This window comes from Pan troglodytes, chromosome 18 (genome assembly GCF_028858775.2).
Source record: "Pan troglodytes isolate AG18354 chromosome 18, NHGRI_mPanTro3-v2.0_pri, whole genome shotgun sequence".
NCBI lineage: Eukaryota > Metazoa > Chordata > Mammalia > Primates > Hominidae > Pan > Pan troglodytes.
In genome coordinates this window covers 32,844,900-32,865,539 of record NC_072416.2, presented here as the reverse complement: position 1 = coordinate 32,865,539, position 20,640 = coordinate 32,844,900, and the positions used below count along the sequence as shown (strand labels likewise).

At 41.5% G+C, this 20,640-nt stretch overlaps 1 long non-coding RNA gene across 1 annotated transcript; it reads left to right on the top strand.

The window, feature by feature from the left end:
• The first annotated feature begins 222 nt into the window (after positions 1-222).
• On the top strand, positions 223-20,379 carry LOC107972332 (uncharacterized). Its single transcript, XR_002939923.2, has 6 exons — positions 223-305; positions 3,647-3,695; positions 4,191-4,333; positions 4,687-4,831; positions 17,501-17,614; positions 20,252-20,379. It is a non-coding gene; the product is annotated as an uncharacterized LOC107972332 (long non-coding RNA).
• Positions 20,380-20,640: the final 261 nt, after the last annotated feature.

The window sequence follows — 20,640 nt, the reverse complement described above, 5'->3', positions numbered from 1 at the left end:
TGTTTAGAGAACTAAATGTGGTAACATGGGTCAGTGTATTGTACCTGCCACAGGGTAAGTAAGAGGGTCACAGTGGTAGTTTCCCTTCTTTTTATTACTTCCCTGTCCATTTTTCCTGGGAATGCTTTCCAAAGCCATCCAGAATATGTTGAATCTCTCTTTCGTTACGGTCTTTCAAGATTAAGAGATCACACTCATATCCTCCCATGTCTTCTCTTTTCCAGATTCAATAGAACTAGTCATTTCAAGTATATACGGGTCCTGTATGGACATTAAGCCCTGCCACTCCCGGGATGCCAGGCATGGTAAGTTATGTTTGCAGTTTTGATAGAGACGGGCTTCTGGAAGTCTGTTCGAGGAACCACGGATCAACCTGAGAGAGTGGCCATGTTAGGAAGATGGTCCCAAGGGAAAAGGGTTTTGTTCACTTATGATGCTTCAATTTGTGGGTGGGAGGGGGGCATAGGGAAAAGGGTCTTCCTTAGTGCAGCATATGAGATTTGTGCGGCAGCTCATATGATTACATGCCTGAGTCTCTAAGGAGAAGGCAGTGCATTAAGAAATGGGGGAAAGGGCCAGGTGAAGTGGCTCAAGTCTATTATCCCAGTGCTTTGGGAGTCCGAGGCAGGAAGATCACTTGGTGCTGGGATTTGGAGTGTAGCCTGGGCAACACAGACCCCATCTCTGCAAAAAAAATTTTAAAATTTTAAAAATAAATGGGTTGAAGGAAAAAAAAAGGAAAAGAGTTGTTTGAGCTTTATAAAACATCAGGACACAGGGCAAGATGGTTTAGATGCTCATGAGACAAACTACACTGTTCTATGAGGGTAAGACGGACCATCTTCCCCCTAACACAGCCTTGTTCCCTACCACCACCATCTCCAACAGACAGAACCCTCTCAGGATTAAAGAGATAACAGCTCGGCAATGCTTTACACATGAGACCTGCAATAATTGTTATTATTCGGTGTGATGGTGTGGAGCTTATAGCATCTGTGACTCGACAATCAAGTAATGAGCTATTGACGAGGGAAATGAAGCTGATGACAGCTAGGGCTGGAGACCATTAACATCTGAGGCTTTTCCTGCTGAGTGTTCTCACTTGGGACTCTTTGATAACAGCCAATCATTACAAGCGCATTTATTGAGATGTTACTCTATGCTGAGTGCTTTCTAGAGATGATTATGTGTAAGTTTCACAACAGCTCTAGGAGAAAAGCAATATTATTCTTCTGATTTACAGATAAGGAATCTGGACAGAAGAAAACAACAAACATCCACCACATATTGGAGAAAGGGGCCTCAGCCATGAGAGAGTTTATCAAGAAACACAAGTAGAGAAGCGACAGATCACATATGATCCCCAGAGAAGGAGTGCATAGTCTGAGCTGAGCTAGGATGGAGGTGCCATGGATGAGAAGTCTATTAAGACAGGTGCTTTCCCCTGCTTTGGGTCCACAGTTGTAGGGAAAAAGGAGGGCCAGTCTCTCAGTTTAATTTGCATGGGAAATCACCTGGGGACCTTGTTAAAGATGCAGATTCTGATTCAGTAGGACTGGGGTGAGGTCCAAGAGGCTGCATTTCTTAAAATTCTCCAGGGGAGGCCAAGGCTGCTGGCCCACAGATCACAGATCACACTATGAGTAGCAAGGACCTACGCAAGTGCACAACAATGGTGCTTTTGCTTAGCGAAGTGTCGGGAGGAGCAGCTCGGCTCTGGTCTCAGTCCTACCACTGAGCTTACTCCAACCTGCTGAGCCAAATTCCTGCTAGATCAGCAATGGGGACAGTAGAGAGAAAATGAGCAAAGAAAAAGTGCTGTCCACTTGGGTCTCTCCTTAGTTCTCCATTTGATTTTTTTTTTTTTTTTTTTTTGAGGCAGGGTCTCACTCTGTCACCCAGGCTGGGGTGCAGTGGCACAATCATGGCTCACTGCAGCCTCGACCTCCTGGGCTCAAGCCGTCCTCCTACCTCAGCCTCCTGAGTAGCCAGGACTACAGGCACACACTACCACACTCATCTACATTTATTTTTCTTATAGAGACAGGGTCTTGCTTTGTTGCCTAGGTTTGTCTCAAACTCCTAAGCTGCAGCAACCCTCCCACCTCAGCCTTCCAAAGTGCTAAAATTACAGGCATGAACCACTACGCCTGGCCTCACCATAAGAATTTAAAGTGCATTTAGCTATCATATAACTAAAAAAAAAAAAAAGGAAATTAAATGTAAGCAAAACCATAAAACTCATCAAATAAAATGTTTAACGTTAAATTAATATGATGGTAATATATTTAATGTCCTGGTAAAACAACATGCATTAAGTGAGTGTGATATAAATTACTATAGACAGGGTTCTTTCCGTTTTAGCAAGTGAGCTGTTCCTAACATAAATTACTGCAAAACCTTTTTTTTTTTTTTCTTTGAGACGGTGTCTCGCTCTGTCGCCAGGCTGGAATGCAGTGGTGCGATCTTGGCTCACTACAACCTCTGCCTCCTGGGTTCAAGCGATTCTCCTGCCTCCGCCTCTTGAGTACCTGGGACTACAGGCGCGCTCCACCATGCCCGGCTATTTTTTTTTTTTTTTTTTTTTTTTTAGTAGAGACGGAGTTTCACCATGTTGGCCAGGCTGGTCTCGAACTTCTGACATTGTGATCCACCCACCTCAGCCTCCCAAAGTGCTAGGATTACAGGCGTGAGCCACCGTGCCCAGCCTGCAAAACCTATTTTTATACAGCTCACTATGATGTGATTTGGCCCTTGCTTTATTCAAAAGCATCCTTGATCTATTATGGCCACCTCTCCTATTTTTGCATCCACCTGTCAAAATTGAAGTCATATGTTACTGTTTGGTAACATCAAATCAAAATCTTTATTTAGTAACAACATAAGCTGACATCTTCTTTCATAAAAATATCTTTCAATTGCAAAAGACAATCTTTGTTTTCATTCCTGCCAACAGAATTCTAAATGAATGTAAGAGGCAGAAGATGTAAAGTTGTGCCATTTTGTTTGTTGATTTCAAATAATAATAAGCCTTTATTTTTCTTCCATTAAAACAGTGTATTTTTGCACTCACTACTTTCTAACATAATAATATAAGTACCCTCTTCAGTTCTATCCCTGTTTCCACTTTCCAGTGTCGTCTGAATTTTTACCTTCACAATGTCAAATTTACAATATTTATATTTTGTTCTACAATGTTAATTAAATCTTCTGAGCTTTATCAGTACGTTGATTCTAAAAATTGAAAATCAATGGTGATTTCATTATTATGACTGTGTAACTGTGGTTCACCACACAGCTATTACTCTCCATGATTAAATGTTCTTTCCTGTATGACTTTTTGCCTGGAGTTCAAATTTTTTGGAACTAATTACTTTGGACATGTTTTTTATTTTGTTCAACCTCTTGCAGAAATTTAGTGTTCTGTCGAACCCTCTGGTTTCCCTGGAGAGTTCCTCCTGGGCCTACGTATCTGATAATGTCTTTATTCTGCCATTCTGTTTATTGATACTTTATGTACAGAATTTTAAATTGGTATGATTTTCCCTCATAAGTCAAAGCCTCTCAATATCTAGAGCTGTGGATGAATTGTCTGATGCTGACTTTAAGTTTTCATTTTGGATTTTTCTCTTTTTTTGCTTTTCAGGTTTCTTTTTATCCCTGACCATCTGACATTTGGTGATAATGTGTGCTAGGTGAGTGTTTGGTTTTTTGTATTCATTATGCTGGGCACTAGGTGTACATTTTCAATTTGAGTATTAGGTCCTTCCACTCTGGAAAAATTCCCCCATTACTTATTTGATACCTTTCCCCATCATTTATTTGTCTTTTCATCAGATGTTGATGTTCCTGCATTGATTTTCTGGGGTTCTTTCTCATAGCCATCACCTCCTTGTTTTCTTGCTCTACTTCTGAGAGATTTCTTAAGTCTAATCTTCCAGCTTTTCCATTGAATTATTCTCTGTTCTGACAAACATGTCTTTACTATCTAGAAGGTATTTCCTAGCACAGGGTTAGGACACATTTTCACTGTGTCCTACGCTTGTTTTAATATTGCAACATCTCCAGTCTCTCTGAGAACACATTTTAGGATTTATTTCATGTTCTCTTCTGTTCCTGGCACAACATCTGCCTCCTCCAGAATTGTTTTCTGTGCCTGTTTGTTTTGACACCTCTCTTCCATGTTGGAGGTTCCCATTTGGAGAAGTTTATTCATGCTGAGGAACAAGACGAGTAAATCTGGTGAGAGCCGTGTAGCCTGGACAGAACTTGCTGATTTTGCCAATTTGCTCTAAGTGAGACCAGTTTTAAGAAGCAAGTGAACCACTACCTGGTAAACCCCACTATGGTTTAAATGTTTGTGTTCTCCCAAAATTCGTATGTTGAAGCTTAATCACCAATGAGATGGTATTGGGAGGTAGAGTTATTGGGAGCTGATTAGGTCTTGAGGGTGGAGCCAACATGAGTAGGATTAGTGCCCTTATAAAAGAAGCCCCCGAGAGCTCCCTTCCCCCTGCACCATATGAGGACACAGCAATAATGTGCCCCCTGTGAACCAGGAAGTGGGCCCTCGCCAGAAACAAAATCTGACATGTCTTGATCTTGGACTTCCCAGCCTCCACAGCTGTGAGAAATAAATGTCTGTTGTTTATCATTTACCCCATCTATGGTATTTTGTTTTAACAGCCTGAAAAAACTAAGATAGTCTCTAAATGGTAGAAGGTAAAGAGCATTCCCCTGGAGGCTGCCAGTTTCTCTGGAAGAGAATACTCCTTTTTTCAAAGTCTGGGAATCGAAGCCTGGCTTCTAGGCATTATGTTCTCCGGGTAAAGTAAGTTTGACTGTTTCGCATATAGACTTTGATTAATCGCCTGGTGTATTAGTCTGTTCTCATGCTGCTATGAAGATGTACTTGAGACTGGGTAATTTATAAAGGAAAGAGATTTAATTGACTCACAGTTCCACATGGCTTGGAAGGCCTCAGGAAACATACAATCATGGCAGAAGGGGAAGCAAACACATCCTTCTTCACATAATGGCAGGAAGGAAAAGTGCCGAGCGAAGAGGGGAAAGCCCCTTATACAACCATCAGATCTCATGAGATCTCACTCACTATCATGGGAACAGCAGCATGGGGGCAACTGCCCCCATGATTCAATTACCTCCCACTGGGTCCCTCCCATGACACCTGGGGATTATGGGATCTACAATTCAAGATGAGATTTGGATGGGGACACAGCCAAACCATATCACCTGGTTTTCTGCTCCATATCAGCATCTTACCCTCTCTTGGAGCTGGTACTTCATGTTGCTGAGGCCCTTCGATGCATGAAGGGCATACTGGCTGCCTTTCACTTGAACCTCCTTCTGCTGCATTTCACCTGAACCTCCTTCTGCACATACTCTGCACAGTGAATTCCTTGATCCTGCTTCGCCAGTTTTTGATCCCCTCTATTTTATCCACCTTCCAGAAATGTGATGAAATCTTTTTTTCTGAAGACTGTCTTCCCATTTTCCTGTCATTGAGTATTTAGACTTTGTTCCTGTTTATTTATTATCATTTTATGGAGAGTGTTGGTACAGAAAGGAAATGAATTTATGTGATCAACCAGTCAACTCTAACCAGAAGTCATTATTATCAATCTAGCACTGAAAATACCAATCTGCTGGGAGGCCGACCTGTTTACCTACATCTTTAAAGGTAAATTCTGCCTTTAATTGGTGCCAATAATTACCTGGTGCCAATATAATTATAAACTATTTACATAGACAGTACTTGAGCATAGGGATATGTGCCAAATAAGATGTTTTCACCTGTAAGTAAGAGGAAACCTTGACACAATATGTTTAAACAATAAGGACACTTATTATTTCATAAATCATTAGGTCAGAGGTAGGTAGGATCCTGGGTTAGTAAAATCAGAGCTCTGTCTCAAGTTCTCTGAGGTTCGGTTCACTCTGCTTTTCTCTGCATGCAGACTTACATTAGCTTCCATCGTGGTAACAAGACAATTTCCTGTATCATCACTAGAGGCAACTAGGGCAACTGGTTTTTCATTTTTATATCCTGTAAGAAAGGAAAAAAATTCTCAGCCACAAAACTAAAGGTCATCCTAGCAACCTTGTGTCTGCCCCACACCTTTAACAGTCACTAGAGAAGTCTCATGTATTTAAGTCTAGGTTCTACGTTTCTGAAGCAGTTACTTGCAAGGTGCTATGGTTTGTCTGTCCCACCAAAACTCTTGTGGAAATTTGATCCCCACTGTGGCAGGATTGGGAGGTGGGCCTAGTGGGAGGTGGTTGGGCTATGGGGGTTGATTCCTCATAAAAAGCTTGGTGCCATTTTGAAGTAGTGAGTTCTTGCTCTCTCAAGACTGGATTATTTCTCAAGGGAATGGATTAGTTCCCTCGAACATGGGTTGTTATAAAGTCAGGGTGCCCCTCAGGTTTTCCCCTCTTTGCACACATCCCTTTCCCTTCTCCACTGTGTTTTATGTCCCTCCCCGGGAACCCAGCAGATGCTGATGCCATGCTTCTTGCACTTCCCAGCCTGCAGACCCATGAGCTAAATAAACCTCTTTTCTTTATAAATTACCTGGTCTCAGGTAATCTGTTGCAACACTAAATGGACGAAGACACAAAGGAACTAAGATTGCCATGATTTGCATAAAGAAACCAGAATCTGCCCTCAGAACATGGGCTATGTAAGAGGTGAGAATACCTGAAAATATGGAGCTTTGAAAAAAGATGAATGTGAAATATGTGAAATACGATGCAGGGCAGGTAAACCACAGTGTGCACCATTAGTAGTCATCTCAATGACACAGAATATGCTAATGTTTTAATTATTATTAATGCAAACATGGCAATGTATCATTTAAATATTCTCTTAGAGAACTGTCCAGAACCTGACCACATGTTGATGAAACACTGCACCTGACCACATTATACTGTTTCTCCAAATGTGAGCTTCCCCATCAATCTACCTCACTACCCTCCCTACAGAGAGCAGGCTCAGTTTACTGTGCCCTCTGAGATGAAAGTTGTCTGGGAGATCTTAATTGTCAATCCTGAGAAAAGAGTGTCCAGCAAAGGTTTCAAGACAGCTTTGTGGGAGGTAAAGCTACCATGCTGTCCCACCATCAGTGATGTTTGAAAAGGAATTACTTTTATTGTCATTCTCCAACACTGCCATTCCTCTCTGATGCCAAACTTCAATTTACAGCCCAAGCTCTGTTCCTGATCATGCTGCTATCTGCCTTCACCTTCCACATTAATACTTTGTGCTCAAGTAATTCATCTTCAAATGCATCACAAAAGCGACAACCATGCTAAGTTCATCCAAGCAGCATTAAAGTTCAATTAAAATAGAAACTTGCAAAGTGAGGGAGTGTTATCTTACCTAGACCCAAGATTAATTTCTCAGACTTTGGAAGTCCTAGTTTTGTTAGTAAAAAAGAATAAAATAAGAAAAATTATGTAGCTTGGGAAATCTGAGCAGGTTAAATTCAGGCAGCTTTGTTTTCATTCATGTATTCATTCCACAGATGTTTCTTTCTTTCTTTCTTTCTTTCTTTTTTTTTTTTTTTTGAGAGTGAGTCTGGTTCTGTCACCCAGGCTAGAGTGCAATGGCATAATCCCGGCTCACTGCAACCTCCGCCTCCTGGGTTCAAGTGGTTCATCCTGCCTCAGCCTCCTGAGTAGCTGGGACTACAAGCACGCACCGCTATGCCCAGCTAATTTTTGTATTTTTAGTAGAGACAGGGTTTCGCCATGTTGCCCAGGCAGGTCTCAAACTCCTGGCCTCAAGCAATCCACCTGTCTTGGCTTCCCAAAGTGCTGGGATTACAGGTGTGAGCCACCGTGCCCAGCCCCACAGATGTTTCTGAGTATCTACTTTGGGGAAACAGCTGGAAGAAGCCCTTAGGGAAATCTAGATGTTCTCCACCTATAGGGTGGTATCTTAAAATTCATCTCCTCGGGATGCAGATGCTAATATGGAAGTTTGTGAGCAGGAGGCTTATGGGAGGCGCTTTTGGAGTTAATGCCTATGAGGTAGTAAGTGAAGCAAGATTCATAAATGTAAGAGGTTGAACTGCAATGCAGTTGAAACAGAGGCCTGAGGCCACTCCACGGAAAGTGCTAGATGCAGGCTGGCCCTTTATCACTGTCCTGAATTGACACAAGGAGGTCAGTTCTCGGTACCCCCACTTGACCGGTCACTAGAATGCAGCAGCTTCTGAGGAACGGTCATGATCTTAAGCATGGCAGCTCCCTTCAGCTGAAGAAAATTCCTGGACGGAAGTTCAGCTGCGAGCAATGCCTTCTCAGTGCATTGACAGCTGACAAGGAGTGCTTGTCCTGGAGGGAATCCAGGCAGTTCACCAGAGCATCAACTACAGGTCTCAGACTTAAAAACATATCAGGACAAAAAATAACAAATGTTGGTGAGGATGCAGAGAAAACACTGTTGGTGGGAACATAAATTAGTATAGCCACTATGGAAAACAGTATGGAGATGGAGGCTCCTTGAAAAAACCAAAAATAGGACTAGCATATGACCCAGCAATCCCACTGCTGGGTATACATCCAGAAGAAAGAAATCAGTATTTCAAAGAGATATCTGCACTCCCCTGTTTATTGCAGCACTATTCACAAGAGCCAAGATATGGAATCAACCTAAATGTCCATCAAGGGATTAATGGATAAAGAAAATATGGTATATATGCACAATAGAATATTACTCAGCCATAAAAACAAATCAAATCCTGTCATTTGCAGCAGCATGGATGGAACTGGAGTTCATTATCTTAAGTGAAATAAGCCAGGCACAGAAAGACAAATATTGCATGTTCTTACTCATATGTGGGATCAAAAAAAGTGGATTTTATGGAGGTGGAGAGTAGAATGGTTACCAGAGGCTAGGAAGGGAAGGGGAGAAATGAAGAGAAACTGGTTAATGGGTACAAAATACAATTAGGTAGGCCCGGTGCGGTGGCTCACACCTGTAATCCCAGCACTTCGGGAGACCAAAGCTGGTGGATCACCTGAGGTCAGGAGTTCAAGACCAGCCAGACCAACATAGTGAAACCCCTACTCTACTAAAAATACAAAGTTAACTGGGCATGGTGGTGCGTGCCTGTAATCTCAGTTACTTGGGAAGCTGAGGCAGGAGAATCGCTTGAACCCAGGAGGTGGGGGTTGCAGTGAGCCAAGATTGCACCATTGCACTCCAGCCTGGGCAACAAGAGTGAAACTCCATCTTAAAAAAACAAAAAAAAAATTAGATAAAAGGAATATGTTCTAGTATTTGATGGTAAAGCAGGGAAATTATAGTTAATAATAATTTATTGTATATTTCAAAAAAGCTAGAAAAGAAGATTTGTAATGTTCCCAACAAGAGGAAAAGATAAATGTTTGAGTTGATGGAAATCCCAAAACCGTGATTTGATCATTACACATTGTACACATGTATCAAAATATCACACGTACCATGAAAATATGTACAACTATGATATATCAATAAAAGTACAAAAAGAAACGGGGGAAAAAAGTATCAAATTGACTTCTGGTCAAAGAGGGGTGAATTATGATGTACATGTTTTGAAGCCCCTACTGCTACTCCAAACACATGGCAATAAAAGATAAATGATAAAAAGTCATAAGCAAAAATGCACATTCATATAAAATATAAAAAATTAAAATTAGGAAGGAGTGTTCGTGTACTTGGCATATTGCCCTAATAGTTACTTTTTTTTTTTTTGAGACGGAGTCTCTCTGTGTTGCCCGGGCTGGAGTGCAGTGGTGCGATCTCAGCTCACTGCAACCTCCGCCTCTCCGGTTCAAGCTATTCTCCTGCCTCAGCCTCCCGTGTAGCTGGGACTACAGGCGCCCACCACTACACCTGGCTAATTTTTTGTATGTTTAGTAGAGACGGGGTTTCACCGTGTTACCCAGGATGGTCTTGATCTCCTGGCCTCGTGATCCACCCGCCTCAGCCTCCTAAAGTGTTGGGATTACAGGCATAAACCACCGTGCCCAGGCAATAGTAACTTTCTTATAGTGATAAAAAAGAACTTCCTGTGGCAATTAGAGCAACAGGTTTCCTTATTCATATGCTATGAGAGTGAGTGGGAAAATTAACATCCCCTTTAACCACAAAATCCCTCCCTCCAGTCTTGCATCACGCCAGCCACAAAACATCCACAGATAACAGGTATGTGCATCAGTAACCCAAGGTGGCCATGGGGCTGCTGGACCAGGCAAAAGGAAGCCAGGAGTTTGGCCTTCTACAATACAATGAAAATCAAACATTCCCCACAATGGGAAGGGGACAAAAGCCTCAGTTACTGCTTGAGCCCAGGAATTAGACTGGCTTTTCCCACCTCTGAAAGAAAGCTGGAAAAGCTAAGAGTTAATCAAAGGGGTAGTGAGACAGGCAGGAGGGATCAGACACAGCGCCCCACTAAACACAGCCAAGCAGCCAACACAGATGGCTCAGTAACTGCATCTGTGTTCACTCAACATCACCAACAGTAGCCTTCACCCAACAAGAGAAAGTGGGGCTCTGGACTGGGGGCCCCTGAAGGGCCAGCTGCACACTTGTCAATAGGGAGGAATGAGCACAGAGGAAAAAGGAGAGAAAAAAATGTTTTCACCGAAGATGAACCTGGAGTACAAAATAATAAGATACGCGAGATCTAATGTTAAGTAAAGAATTCTATATCATCAACAATTAGGTGATTATAAATGAAAATAACAACAATGAAAATAATAGACTAATCTGAAGTTAACATTAAAATATTTATGTTTTATATCCTTGAAAGAAATAAAGGGATAATATTACTTTTTGTTGTTTTGTTTTGTTTTGTTTTGTTTTTTTGATACAGTCTCGCTCTGTCACCCAGGCTGGAGTGCAGTGGTGTGATCTTGGCTCACTGCAACCTCTGCCTCTCAGGTTCAAGCGATGTTCCTACCTCAGCCTCCTGACTAGCTGGGATTACAGGTCCCCGCCACCACACCTCTCTAATTTTAGTGTTTTTAACAGAGATGGGTTTCCTCCATGTTGGCGAGGCTAGTCCCAAACTCCTGGCCTCAAATGATGTTCCCACCTCAGACTCCCAAAGTGCTGGGATTGCAGGTGTGAGCCACTGTGCCCAGCCACTAATAATAATAAAATGTATGTGTATGTGTATGTGTATGTGTATGGGTTTTTTTGGTTGTTGTTTTTTGAGGTTTTTTTGTTTTGTTTTGTTTTGTTTTCTTCTTTTGGAGACAGGCTGTCACCCAGGCTGCAGTGCAGTGTCGTGATCATAGCTCACTGCAGCCTCAAACTCCAGGGCTTACACAGTCCTCCTACCTCAGCCTCCTGAGTAGTTGGGACTCAGTCGTAGTGCCTCATCATGCCTGGCTACTTTTTAAAAAATTTTTTGTAGAGATGAGGTCTCACTATGTTGACCAAGGTGGTCTCAAACCAATGGCTTCAAATGAGCCTCCCAAAGTGCTGGGATTAAAGGCATGAGCTACTGCACCTGGACAAAATGCCGATTTTAAAATGTCACTTAGAAATGTTGGAAATGGGCCAGGCGCGGTGGCTCAAGCCTGTAATCCCAGCACTTTGGGAGGCCTAGGTGGGCGGATCACGAGATCAGGAGATCGAGACCATCCTGGCTAACACGGTGAAACCCCGTCTCTACTAAAAATACGAAAAATTAGCCGGGCGTGGTCGCAGGCCCCTGTAGTCCCAGCTACTCGGGAGGCTGAGGCGGGAGAATGGCGTGAACCCAGGAGGCGGAGCTTGCAGTGAGCCGAGATCGCGTCACTGCATTCCAGCCTGGGCGACAGTGCGAGACTCCGTCTCAAAAAAAAAAAAAAAAAAGAAAAGAAAAGAAAAAAAAAAGAAATGTTGGAAATGAAAACTATGGTCATTAAAAGTTTTTAAATCAATAGATGATATCAACACTAAACTGGATATTGTTAGCAATAATTGGTCAATTGGAAGATAATACTGAGAATTCAACCATAATGCTGCATAGAGAGAGAACAATTTTTTTTCATTAGACAATTAAGGGACATGGAAAATAAATTGACAGGCTGCAAAATATGTCCAATAGGAGATGTAAAAGAGAATATCACAAGTGGTAGAATAACAATATTTAAAAAGATAATGGTTGAGAATGTTCCAGATTTTTTTACAGATGCACCAAATGCAGGTGTATAAAGGAAAACAAATGCACATCCATACACATCCTATAGAAATTTTAGTCTATCAAGAAAAAATAGATAATATTAAAAGCTACAAAAGAGAATGCAGATTATCCACAAAGGAATGACAATTACACTGTCAGCAAACTTCTCATCAACAAACAATTGATGCCAGAAGGCAATGGAGTAACATTATATCGTCACAGTGCAGAGAGAAAATAAGAATAACCTAAAATTTCATATCTGACTAGATTGTCCTTGCATGTGAAGGCAAAATAAAGGCATTTTCAAATACACAAAGATTAAAAGAATACACTGCCTCCAGCCCCTCCTGGATACTCACTGAAGGCACTATGCAAAGACGTAATTCAGAAAGAGATAATTTTTGTGTGTGTATGTGAGAGACAGAGTCTCGCTCTGTCACCCAGGCTGGAGTGCAGTGGCACGATCTTGGCTCAGTGCAACCTCTGCCTCCCGGGTTCAAGTGATTCTCCTGTCTCAGCCTCTCGAGTAGCTGGGACTACAGGCGCATGCCACCATGCCCAGCTAATTTTTGTATTTTTAGTAGAGACGGGGTTTTAGTAGAGACCGGGTTGACCAGGCTGGTCTTGAACTCCTTGCCTCAGTGATCTGCCTGCCTCGGCCTCCCACAGTGCTGTTATTATAGACATAAGCCACCGCATAAGGTCTGAAAGAGACAACTTTTGAGCTGGCTGAGGCAGTCAGTAAACAAACATTTATTGAATGGTTACTGTACATCAGACACTGGACTAGACACTAGAGGTCCATGATCCTTGCCCCTATGGAGTTTATAGTCTGGCTCTGAAGAACTAGACCGAAGAGTACCCCAGCCAGAAAGAACTGAGGGTACAAAGATATATGGGCAGGTGAGCACATGGGGTGTTACAAAAATAAGTCGTGAGTAATTAGGCCAAATAGCTCGTGGTTAAAGGAGCTGAAACTGAAAAGAATGAGCCCAGGATGTGCTTCCCAGGCAATGGGGATCCGTTAAGGGCTTTGAGGAGCGATTAACCAGAGTTGAATCTTGGTAATTTCAGTTTGATATTAATGTGATTTGTTAAAAATGAGAATGTAGGCAAGGCATGATGGCTCACATCTATAATCCCAGCACTTTGGGAGGCTGAGGTAGGATTCCTTGAGGTCAGGAGACCAAGACCAGCTTTGGCTACATAGTGAGACCCCATCTATACAAAAAAAAGAAGAAAAATGAACTAGCCGGGCTTATTGGCATGCACTTGTAGTCCTAGCTACTAGGGAGGCTGAAATGGGAGGATTGCCTGAGCCTGGGAGGTCTAGGCTGTAATGAGCTATGATCACAACATTGCACTCCAGGATGAGCGACAAAGCGAAACCCTGCCTCAAAAACAACAAAAAAACAAGAATGTAGGTCCAGCACCCCAGCACCGTGGCTCATACCTACAATCTCAGCACTTTGAGAGGCCAAGGCAGAGGCTTGCTTGAGGCCAGGAGATAGAGACCAGCCTGGGCAACATAGTGAGACCCTATCTCTAAAAAGATTTTTATTTTCTTGTAATTTAAAAATTAGTTGGGCATGGTGGCATGCACATGTAGTACCAGTTACTCAGGAGGCTGAGGCAGGAGGATCCCTTGAGCCCAGGAGTTTGAGGCTACAGTGAGCTATAATCACACCACTGCCCTCCAGCCTGGGCACTACCGCACTCCAGCCTGGGTGACAGAGTAAGACCCTGTTTCTGAAAAAATGAAGGTGTAGAATGTGTGAACCCTGAATATCTCCTTACAGGGAAAATAGCTGGAGAGTTTTAACTCTCTGTGGAGGTGTTTAAAAGATGTCAACCATTTTCTGCACACTATAAATTCATCTGAATTTTTCCAGTCCTAGCTACTGACCATCTTATATTTTGACAATATGAGATAGAAAAGGAGAGAGTGAAAACAGGATAAGTTCCAAATAAAAATAGCAACAAACTGAAATAAAAAGGAAAACCCCTGCCCTTTAGTCCGTTTTGCTTTCTGAAAAAAGGATGTGCATATGAATTTGTTTCCCTAGCTACCATGTAGAACAATAGAAGATGCCGTATTTTGGTAATTTTATGGCTATTAGAATGATAAAGTGTCACAGAAAGTTATTGCATTTTAAAGCAGTATTCTCCTTCATGCACAGACTCTGGGGAGCAGGAAAAGCTAGGGGGGAGATTGCATTGTGTACAGAGATAGTTTGTGTGTTTATGGATCCTTTTACAAAAGTTTTGCATACATAGAAGGCAAGATGCTAGCAGTGGCTATACCATGCTCTCAGGAGTTAGCCCACACATAGCTCCTCTGAAGATAAATGCAATATTATGAATCTCACACCAGAGATCCTTCATCACAAAACACATAAAACTGCCTTGCCAGTTTGATTTCATGCTGGAGAAAAAATACATGGCAAGGCACACAATGTAGCAAACACACCAGTACAACCATAGGTGCAGCTTTGCGGGGATACACAGAGGATTCTGAAAGAGGACATGAAGACCAGAGGAGTTTTGATATTGGAAATGGTTGGAAAATTGAAGCGCTTATTTTTGTCCAGCAAAACCATTGGGTTCTATATCTTTGAAAATTATAAATTCAGTCTTTGGAGTTGAATGGCAAGAAATTTAATGACAGGATTTTTAAATTTTTTTTTGAGACAAGTCCTTTCTCTGTTACCCAGGCTGGAGTGCAGTGGCATGATGCGGGATCACTGCAGCCTCAACCTCTACTTCCCAGGCTCAAGCGACCCTCCTGCCTCAGCTTCCTGAGTAGCTGGGACCTCAGGCACGTGCTGCCACACCCAGCTAATTTTTTTGTTTTTTGTAGAGGTGAGGTCTTGCTGTGTTACCCAGGCTGGTTTCAAACTCCTGGCCTCAAGCTATCCTCTTGCCTTGGCCTCCCAAAGTGTTGGGATTACAGGTGTGAGCCACTGTGCCTGGCCAATGGTAGCATATTTTTTATGAAGTAAACCATTTGATTACATGACAGGTATCCAATCCAATCCTTGAAATCTAAGCACATCCTAATTACATCTACAAACATGAGGACAGATAGGCCAACCATTGTGATGGTCTTTCCCAAGATGCCATGATCTTTGTCAATAGGACATTTTTCCTTGCACTCCCGAGGGACATGAAGAGATTACCCAACACTCCACCTTGACTTAGGGAGTACCACAATGAAACCTCATAAAAGGAACGACTGTACTTTTCAAAAATGTCAACTCTGCCTACTGTTTTTTGAATCTAGCTCATGGTTGGGAAAGTCTTCAATATGTTTACATTCCTAAGATTCTCCACCATCTCCTGGAGTATATCCTCCAAAGGTCGCTATTATCTTCAGATTCCAACAAAACTCCTTAGAGTAACAAATATAGCTCCTCTTGGCTTTCTCCTACATCATACATCCCTCCCCCCTTACTCACTGGACTCAGGTTCTCCACTGCACTAGGAACATTCATTCTGTGTTTCAGCCTTACCGAGCCACTCATGGTTTTCAGGATATGCCATTCTTCCTTGACCTCCGTTCCAGGTTGGTCCCTAAATTAGCTTAAGGAATAAGGGAGTATGAAGAGACTCACCCAGTCCTTCCTAACCCACTTCCATGGACAGATGAATTAAGTGCTCATTACTTTTAGGCTCTTGAAATGGTGATGGAAGGTGGCGGTGATTAAAGAAGAAAGTTGTAGTTCCACCCAACTCTTGTCTAAATGCCAAAGGTGTGCCCCATTGAGGTGGTGGTAGCTGACATTACACAAGATGTTAGCGGCTGGGCGCGGTGGCTCACGCCTGTAATCCCAGCACTTTGGGAGGTGGAGGCAGGCAGATCACGAGGTCGAGAGATTGAGACCATCCTGGCCGGCATGGTGAAACCCTCGTCTCTACTAAAAATACAAAAAAAAATTAGCTGGGCTTGGTGGCACACGCCTGTACTCCCAGCTACTCAGGAGGCTGAGGCAGGAGAATCGTTTGAACCCGGGAGGCGGAGGTTGCAGTGAGCCAAGATCATGCCACTGCACTCCAGCCTGGTGACAGAGCGAGACTCCGTCTAAAAAAAAAAAAAAAAAAGATGTTAGCTACTGATTCCTCCTGGACCATGGTTATGCCACAGCTGGGTTACTGACTACAGCAGCTTTTCAAAAGGAAAACCAAAAAATCACGGTTAGAACTGAAGTAATAGCTAAACAAGTTTAATGTGCACCCCTAACAAATAATCCCTGAGATCACAACTCTGCCTTCTACCATCTGTCGATTCTCCATCTGTTATCCATCCTTGGTCCAACTGCCCCAGGATCAATATATCAGAATTGAAAGTTACCTCCTAACTTTCTAACAGTCTTGTTAACTCTTATGTTAAACACATTAAATAAGAAATAGACTCCATAGGTAGGACTCTATTTCTAATCGGCTCAACATTTTATCTTGATTAATGAAGGAAATTGTAGTGACAAGAAAACAAAACATACCCCAAATGAAATATTATTCAGCCATAAAAAAGAATGAGAGCCTGTCATTTGCAAAAACATGGCTGGAACTGGAGGACATTATGTTAAGTGAAAAAAGTCAGGCACAGAAAGACAAATGTCACATGTTATCATTCATAAAAATGAAAACAACTGAACCTATAGAGATAGAGAGAATGATGGTGAACAGAAGCTAGGAAGGGTAGCTAGGAGGGGAGGGTAAGGTGGGGATAGTTAATGGATATAAAAATAAAGTTAGGTAGAATGAATAAGATCTGGTATTTGATAGCACAACAGGGTGACTATAGTTAATAATTTCTTGTATATTTTAAAATAACTAAAAGTGTGGAATTGGAATGTTCCTAACATAAAGAAATGATAAATGCTTGAGGTGATGGATACCCCAATTACTCTAATATGATTATTACACATTGTATACCTGCCTCAAAATATCACATGTACCCCATAAATACACACACCTATTACATACCCATAATAATTAAAAATTAAACATCTTTTTAAAGAAAACAAAAGAAACCTGTGTATTAAATACAAGCTTTAGACTTGTCCCTTCACTCAAGAGGACACTTTCAAACCTAAAAGTTTTCTTCTTTCTTACAATTTTTATTTTCTCTCCCAAGACAAAGTAATCATAGCAATTCTTGAAGACATTTCACTGTATCAGCATTTTGTCTTACACATATTTCTTCTCTAGCCAGGTAATTACACTGAGAGATAAATTTGCATGTGTTTAAAAGCTAACAATAAACTCCTAAATATTAACTATTTGTTTTATAAATATTCTATTTCTTATAGATGTACACATCGTGGCCGGGCATGGGGGCTCACGCCCATAATCCTAGCACTTTGGGAGGCCAAGGCGAGTGGAACATTTGAGGTCAGGAGTTTGAAACCAGCCTGGCCAACATGGTAAAACTCTGTTTCTACTAAAAATACAAAAAAATTAGCTGAGAGTGATGGCATGCACCTGCAATTCCAGCTACTGGGGAGGCTGAGGCAGGAGAATCTCTTGAACCCGGGAGGCAGAGGTTGCAGTGAGTGGAGATAGTGCCACTGCACTCCAGCCTGGGCAACAGAGCAAGACTCCATCTCAAAAAAGAAAAAAAAAATAGTGTACGTTGTACCCATTAAGTAATTTCTCACTCCTCACCCCTCCCACTATCCCACCCTCTGAGTCTCCAGTGTCTATTATTCCATGGTCCATATCCATGAGTACACACTGTTTCACTCCCACTTATAAGTAAGAACATGAAGTATTTGACTGATTCTGAGTTGTTTCACTTAAGATAATGGCCACTGGTTCCATCCATGATGCTGCAAAAGACATTATTTTACTCTTTTTTATGGCTGAATGCTATTTAATTGTGTATGTATACCACATTTTCTTTATCCAATTATCCACTTATGGACACTTAGATTGAGTCCATATCTCTGCCAATGTGAACACTGCAGTAATAAACACATGAATGCAGGTATCTTTTTGATATAATAATTTCTTTTCCTTTGGGTACATACCCAGTAGTGGGATTGCTGGATCAAATGATAGTTCTAGTTTTAGTTCTTTGAGAAATGCCAGCATACAGTGAGATGAGAGGGCAGGCTGGTTTTGAGTTGGTTGTTTTGTTGTTTTTGAGTTATCCCCAATTACCTGCTCCCAGAGCTGACTTCTGGGCCCCCGTTGCACCCCCCTACAATCTCACATTGGTGTGCCACTGAGTGTAGGTGGAGGTGCCAACTTTCTTACTTTTTATCTATGATCTCTTTTATGCCATTTAGATGTGACTTATCACATTTTATCTTGTGAGGAGGATATTTGTGTCCATATTTCATCATAAGCTATTTGAGACCAGGTACTGAATCTTTTCCACTTTCCTAAGTGTTCAGCAGAATATCTGAAACAAAGAAGACCATCAATTAATCTGTACGTTTCATGAATAAGTCACGAGTGAATATAGGTAAGAAAGCTGAGACACAGAGAGGTTAAGCAACTTACTCAGAGTCACAGAGAGTTATCTGTAGTGCTAGGACTGGAATCATGACTGCCTGATTTAAGTAAAGCTGTTAATCAGGCAGAAATCGCCCATTCATTCTCCTGAACTAAACTCACAGAAAGCTGACCATTTATTCCACTTTGGCAATGACTGGTCATATGAGAGCAGCCAAGGTCAAGGTTGCATAATTTTCTCAACCTCTTGAGTTCAATGTGAAATATCAGAAGCTGAAAACGCTTCCTAGTTTTAATTATTTTTAGGGTTGTAGGCCTTTTTTTTTTTTTCCTTTTGAGGGAGAATATAAGGGAGAAAAAGCATTCACAGGTTTTTCAGCCTAATTGAAATATTCTCTACATCAAATATGTTCAATGTAGTAGAAACTACAGATGTTATTGCTTTAATTTTATAACCCAATTATTATTTTATTTCTAGTTGTCTTCAGGATAAATTAACTCTTATCAGCTATTCAAATAGGAAATTACCATAAAGCTAAATACCACACAACCTCATAATCCATGTCAATTTATAGACTAAACTGAAGTAAAATCGTGCTCTGGAGTTATAAGAAAGAGAAATCCAGATTTTTCTTATTTCTCAACATTTTCCCCAGAATACCCAAATGAAATTTAACAAGGAGATGATTTCTTTTTGTGAGGAAAAGGATTCTAGGGTTGGCTTCTTCATTGTGGTGAAATGAATGCTAAACTTCCAGCAAAATATAATGAGTTTGGATACAAGATCTATAATTTATCAGCTGTATGACTTTAGCCAAATTATTTTATCCCTTTGTGTTTCTGTCTCCTTGTCTCTAACAGAAAGGGTTGGGATATTTCATCTCAAAAATCCTTTTTATCCATAAAATTCCATCACCTTATGCTTCTGATGGTACTATCATATTCTTGCCAGGACATCCCAGGATTCAGAGCCTTATGGTTATAATAGATAATACAGTTATCATGTGGCCTTCGAGAACAAAACTGTATTCATCTGCATCACCTTAGGGCAGAGACAGGATTAAGGTGGAGCAAGTAAAACACTCGACATTCATGCAAAATTTAAGGGCACCCTCAAAAAAACTCAGTAATCGAGATAAATCATCTTTTCATGCACTTTTTTTTTTTGAGACACAGTCTGACTCTGTCTCCCAGGGTGAGTGCAATGACACGATCATGGCTCACTGCAGCCTTGACCCCCCTGGTCCAAGCCATCCTCCCACTTCAGCCTCCTGAGTAGCTGGGACTACAGGAGCACACCACCACGCTAGACTAATTTTTGATTTTTTTGTAGGCAGCTCTCATATGACCAGTCATTGCTAAAGTGGAATAAATGGTCAGCTTTCTGTGAGTTTAGTTCAGGAGAATGAATGGGCAATTTCTGCCTGATTAACAGCTTTACTTAAATCAGGCAGTCATGATTCCAGTCCTAGCACTACAGATAACTCTCCGTGACTCTGAGTAAGTTGCTTAACCTCTCTGTGTCTCAGCTTTCTTATCTATATTCACTCGTGACTTATTCATGAAACGTACAGATTCACTGGTGGTCTTCTTTGTTTCAGATACTCTGCTGAGCACTTAAAAACGTCATGTTGCTCAGGCTGGTCTGGAGCTCCTGGATACAAGAAATCTTCCCGCTTGGTCTCCCACAGTGCTGGGATTACAGGTGTGAGCCACCATACCTGGCCTTTGATGCAATATTTTAAAAAAATCAAAATTAATGGAAAAATCTACAATGAACAAATGCCAAAATTTTAAATAAAGATAGGATTGATACTTAAAAAGAAGAGATGTATTTTTATCAAAACAGGCTTATGTTGTAGTTGTGTGCGTGCATGTGTGTGTGTGTGTTTTAAGCATCATTCTCGTATCTCAGAGGTTTAACAAAGTGACCAGTCATTTACTGTTCTTGCTACAAATTCAATGAGGGTCTTCACGAGCTCTTTTTCCC